A 6435-nucleotide genomic window follows, 5' to 3' on the forward strand; every position below is an offset into this window, starting at 1 on the left:
CAAAATCAAAACACAATATAAAAAGACAAATATATTCGTTTTGTCATCTTTTTCTCCCAAAATTCTAATTCCAAACTTAAATCATCTTCTTTTCAAAAAAAACATACTTTTAACCTCAAACCCAGCCCTCTTCCACCATTGGGGCTACCTCTCCCGCCACACAACAGCCTCCCACTACCTCCTTCCTCACCCACAACAGACACCCTCTTTTCTTCTCTCCCATCAACAATCAAAATAATTTGAAAATTTTATTTTTAAAAAAACTCGGAATTTGAATCGTGTAACAAAATAAACCTTCAGTTTTTAATCTTGTCAATTTAAATATTAATCTTTTAGTAATTTGTTTTAAATCTAAATTATTCACCTATTTTCATTAAATAAAATAATCTAAAAATATATATTTTAGTCATTAAATTCAAATAAATGGGTATTTTAAATATTTATTGTACACCTACATTGAATTGAATTACTAAAAACATTTTTTTCAAACAATTTTACTCAATAAAAATGAGATATCAAGATATTAAGTTTTAAATTGATAAAATTAAAAATTAAAAATTTATTTTATTATAAAGCTCCAATTTTATTTTTTTTTTTGTAATTTTCCTTTTTTTTTTTTTTTTTGTATTGTCAATTGAAAAGGGTTGCACCAGACACCTTTAAAAGGAGTACACATTATATTCATTTTATACTACAATAATTTGTAATTAACACTGCAAAATGTCATAACAGAAGGATACTACAAAGTCTACTTATTATTTTGAGAATTAATTTTTGAGAGACTTATGTAGGTCTTAATAAGTGGATTTATTATTCAATAGGTTTTATAATAATTAATAATGTTTTTCATTAAATTTTATTAAAAAATGTCACTAATTATTAATTTTCAGCAACAGTTTAAAAATTTGTCAAAAAAAATGTTGCTAATTATAAGTTTTAGTGACAGCTTTAATAAATTATCATAAAAAAGTCATTAATTTTTAACTATCAGTAACAGTTTGCGAAATTCATCATAGAAAAAATGTCACTAATTTTAAGTTTTAGCAACAATTTATAAAAATCGTGACAAAAAAAGTCACTAATTGTTAATTTTTAACGACATGTAAAAAATCATTAGAAAAAATTATTTTTAACAATAATTTTATTAAGACTTATTTTTAATAAGATTTGATGGGAATTAAATCTAACTATTAAGATTTATTGATAATTTATCCCTAATTTTTTTTAATGACTTTTATGAAAAGATGTTTAAAAAATAGAAAAAATAGTTACTTTTTATAGTAATTTTTTTTAACTTTTTGACTAAAATAATAATTTTTCAAAATAGGCATTAGCATAAATATTAGGTTATAAGGTGTTAGTAATGTTAGGTTATGAGGCCAAACAAATCACCATTGTGAGTTCTGTAGACGGACCGATAAGACTGAAAAAAAAGAGTGGTGATTCATTCCACTAATTTTTGGACCACCAATAGCTCTAATAAGCTTAAAAAAAAAAAACAAACTCAAGCCAAAACATCACATCACTTTGGTGGGGGCCACTGTGCCACATCATTAGTGATGCTCTAGAGCTCCCAATTTAGTGCTCTAAAACATTATTCGAAAAAAAATTGATGAAACTAGGGTGATCTTTTTTTGTCCTTTTGTGTGTAAAAAATATAAGAGGTGATATGATTCAAAATAGATTAAAAACTAAAAGTTAACTTTTAGCTAGCTTCCCAAATCACTCCTAAATTGATCATTGAAAATCGATCTAAGTTTTCTAATTTTTTATTATTTTTTGTATAAAATACAGTCTATTATGATTTTAAGAAAATTTACACGAAGATCAATCCAACTGATTAAAATTTAAACTTAAATTCTTCCTATAGTCTAATTTGTAATTATTAAAAGATAAATAATTAATATTATAAATTAGTGAAAAACACATTTATAGGAGAAGTTATTTGGTTGTCTAGGGACATGATCATGTAGTGTGCATTGTGATTGATAAAAGGATATGTGTGATATCTGGAAGGAGTAAGAGTATTGTAATTAGTAGAGGAAGTAAGGCATGGTCATGTGATACTTAGGAATATTGTGATTGATAGAAGAAGTTGGACTTACGATTTGGTATTAGGTAGGCTGCAAATTCATGAACATACTTGTACGAGCGCGAAATAATCTTCTCGTATAATCCTGTTGGTCAAGTTTGCATTCCTCCAAACGTCGTCGCTTTACTTCCTGAAAACACAAACGTGAGTTAGCCGGCGGGTGTGTGCCGGATACCTCTCCAATGCCTAAGTCAGCAAAAAGACAATAGACAAAGAGCTCTGTGTTGTTGAGAATAAAAATTGTGACAACTATACATAGGTTTGTCATGAGCTTTTATAAATTCCACCTGGCACAATCCTAATAGGACTTCAACTCTCTTTAGTAGAGTCCTCCTAGGAATCAAAAAGATAATGCCTATCTTTTTACACTCTCCTCACTGCTTAACCAAGTGAGATGATCCTACCACGGTCTGGTAGCAAAACAACCGAGCTAACACCACCACGCTTTACGACAGATTTCTCCGAGCTCACCTAGCTCGGTTCCGCCTTGTCTTCTTACAACTCGGTTCTCTTCTCTCTGTATCTCGGTTCAGAACACTAAGACCAGTCTTCTGGCAAACAGCTCTGACAAAACTGACGGGATAAAGGACCGGGCTAAGCAAGCCATCACCACAGCCCATAATTCGGTCCATTTCCCATCTGGTTCCAGCTCAGCCCATGTACAAACATAAATTACCCTCTCAATTACCCCTTAATTCCATCTACAACGCATGATTTGGGATTATTCTTCTCCAGCCGAGCTAAAACATCCAAGTCAACCGAACTAAAATAAGTAACTCCACTGGGATTAAAATATTCAACCCCACCGAGATAGATAAGCTCGGCCTTCAACTCTGTACCTGCCATGACCGGTCGCTTCACGTACCTGACACCATGTCCTGTCTGTGACATATGGCACATGCCTATTGATTCTTCAAACTGTGACAGTTGTCCCACGTTTATCAAAAAACGTTTGAAAAGTCCCGCCGTTTTTACGCCTATTCAAAACCCATTTTCTGAATCTCACTCCCACTTAGGAATGGCAACGGGGCGGGGCGGGGCCGGGGATCGCACTCCCCGTCCCCGATCCCCGAAGCTACAAAACTCCCCGTCCCCGTCCCCGATCCCCGACGGGGAACCCATCACCCCCCCCACCCCCGCCCCCAACGGGGATCGGGTTTCCCCGACCCCGGAAAATCCCCGTAGCTCCCTCAACATCATTTTCATCAACATCATTTTCCTCAACAACATCATCAACGACAACATCATCAACCACAAAAAAAAATAATAATAATAATAATAATATAGAGACAAACATATTACAAACACAGTGACAAATACACATACATGTATATACAAAAATGGTGGGATCTGATCTTCTCAGATTTGAGATGTGAGATGTAAAATCTGCGGTGGTGTGGTGGAGATGGGATCTACTCAGATCTGCCCAGATCTGTTGTGGTAGGAACCGAAGCCGGAGTACGAAGGTTTGGCAGTGGCGCGGAGGAGGAGGAGGAGGAGGAGGAGGAGGAGAAGGCGGCGACGGAGGAGGGTGTGCGCACTGCTGCGGAGGAGGAGATGACGCCATCGCCACTGGGGAGAGGAGATCGCACCGTCGCCACGCCACTGCAAACTCGCCACTGGAAAGAAGAGAGTGAGAGAAGATAAGTGAAGATAAGTGAGAGAAGATAAGTGAGTGAGAGAGAGTCTTGACCCAAACATATATCATATATAATATATAATATTTAATATTTAAATAGAGTGCTCCTTTGTTGTTTCAACCAAGCCAAGCTGTAAACATATATATATATATATATAATATAAATCGGGGCTAACGGGGCGGGGTGCGGGGCCGGGGCCGGGCCGGGGCCGGGGAAGAAATGTGTATCACCGTCCCCGGCCCGAATGTCACCGGGGATTGAATTTCGAATACCATCCCCGTCCCCACGGGGATATTTTTCGGGGAAAAACCATTCTTATCGGGGACGGGGGGTCGGGTCCCCGTCGGGCCGGGTTCAAATTGCCATCCCTACTCCCACTGTTCATCTTCTTCACTTCTGTGCTTTTGAGACCTGCCCCTGCTTCTGTGTCCCTTTGTGCTCCAGCTTTTAACGCAACATTTGCTTCATTGCTTGGTGGGTTTATACACGCTCAAACTGGTAAGTTTGTTTAGTACCTCTTTCTAATGTTCCTTTTTATTTATTCTTATACTTTCAACACTTAATCTCCATATATGCGTGTTTATATACACTAGAGCGTTGAGCAAATACCATAAATCCAAAACTTTATGCTCAAGCTCAGAAGCACACCAACTGGATTAAAAAAAAATGATGTTTAATCCAAAGTCGTGCTGTAACCGAACTAGGTATTTGTTTAGGCGACTTTTAGGCTTGAACACGACCGAACTAAGAAATTGGTTATAACCTTGCATACTAACCATTAACCGAGCTAAAGGCCCTGAGTTAGCCCTTCTTCACGACCAAACTGAGAGCTCCCCGTCACCTAGATGTAGCCAAGCTAAGCTTTTACTATTCTTCTGTAAATTGACTATTTACTTAGCCCGGTCTAGTTGTCTGGGCATAACACTTCTTATTTCCCCTTTGCAGACTTGACTAGATTAGTCAGGCACACCTTTGCACCCTGTCCCTAGGCGGCTTTGCTCAACCAAGCCGACCAAAGCCTCAGCTACGCCGAGCTAGGCAACTTGTGAACTCCATTTATAACTTCTAAGTTAATATGGGTAAATATCGATTTCTAGTTGACTCCCCTGGGGCCATAGCCGAGTTTTGAAAGGACTACCAAATTCCTGACGATGTCTACCTCTCTTTAGCCGAACTAGATACCACGCCCTAGGGAAAATCGGGCTTTGTTCCTTTCACCGTAATATCAATAGTAGAGGTCGGTCTCCGATTCCTTGTACAGCCTCTGATATGTGAATTCCTTAGGCAAACAAGACTCTGCCCGACCCAACTCTCTACGAACACTTATAGGATAATAAATGGCATCGCCGAGCTAAACCGTCGGCTCGGCCTCAACCTCGGATTAGCCGAGCTATTCCACCAATATTTGCTTGGCCAAAATGATGACAATTGGGTGTATTATTTAAGGATAAGAAGAGGCCGAGAGAAAATAATAAAAAACACACCGGACAAAAATGTAAATGACGACGACTTCTTTTGGGTTTCTGGCAATTTCGAAGACCAGGAAGCCCAGATACCGGGCTACAACATTAACTGGAATAAAGGGACCGCTGGTAAGAATACTTCGTTTTAATTCTCTGTTTTTGCTTTGTTGTTTCAGGTTATAAACGTTCTTCGTGCTAACCATTGCCTTTCTCTTCATGTAGACTTAAACCAACTAAAATCACAATACCAATACGCCAACCAAGACGCTCTTCGTGCCACGCTCTGGTACCATCATCGAGGTTGGGTCAAGCTGCTTAACTTCGAATCGACCTACTGATATAGTGGAAGGAGGAAGACCAGAGTCACCGACTTCCTTCTAGAGCCTTCCCTAAAGCCTGATCCCACTCTTCCCTAAATCAACCTGATCCCCCTAACTGAAGAAGAGGGCGGTGTGAGCATTTATCACCGAATAGACCTCCGGTGAAGTGCAAACCGGGCTAGAGACGTTAGGACAACGTCGTAAAACCGTGGTTGCCCTTCTAACTGCCAGGGCAACCACATCTCGACCAAGCAAACGCGCACGCATTGCGTCGTCCAAACCACAATGTCTGGTCGATGAGGAAGACACCGTGCTCCCTAAGGCGACGCTGCCGAGCTTAGAGCCCATGCACTCTGACCGAGCAAGCCTTTTGGAATGAGCGCCATTAATGTCTTACAAGAACTGAGCTATATCTACCACGAATTCGGTGGTGTTGATAAGGACCATACCTTTGCCTTCAATCTGTCAAAGAATGTCTGTCTACTGCAAGACATGGAGCACCACGACCATCTGATTGAGCTGAAGGCCATTCGCTCGGCAACCAAATCGATGGTGTTTGTAAGTTCTTCCCTATACTTGTTTCAATTTGTAACAGTCTGTTTTCTCAGTTTTAACATAATCACTACCTCTCCTTTCTATAGGCCTTTTAGAAAAACCATGTCACCCATAAGTGCGTGCTGGAGCTTCGCAAGACAGCGCGGTCAGCCGTGGCAAACGCCAGCGCTAAGTTGGCCGAGCTAAATGAGGCCAAGCATAGGATTGCTGAGCTCCAATCTGAAAATGCACGGCTTACCGAACTGCTCAATGCAGCGGATGCCGACAAGCAAAAGGCACTGGTTGAAAGGAAAGACTGCTATTTGCGCGAATTGGCGAAGCTCGAAAAGAAAAAAGATGCTGAGATAGCCGAGCTGAAGAAGAGC

Source organism: Camellia sinensis, chromosome 12, assembly GCF_055761805.1.
Source record: "Camellia sinensis isolate YWXY chromosome 12, ASM5576180v1, whole genome shotgun sequence".
Lineage (NCBI taxonomy): Eukaryota > Viridiplantae > Streptophyta > Magnoliopsida > Ericales > Theaceae > Camellia > Camellia sinensis.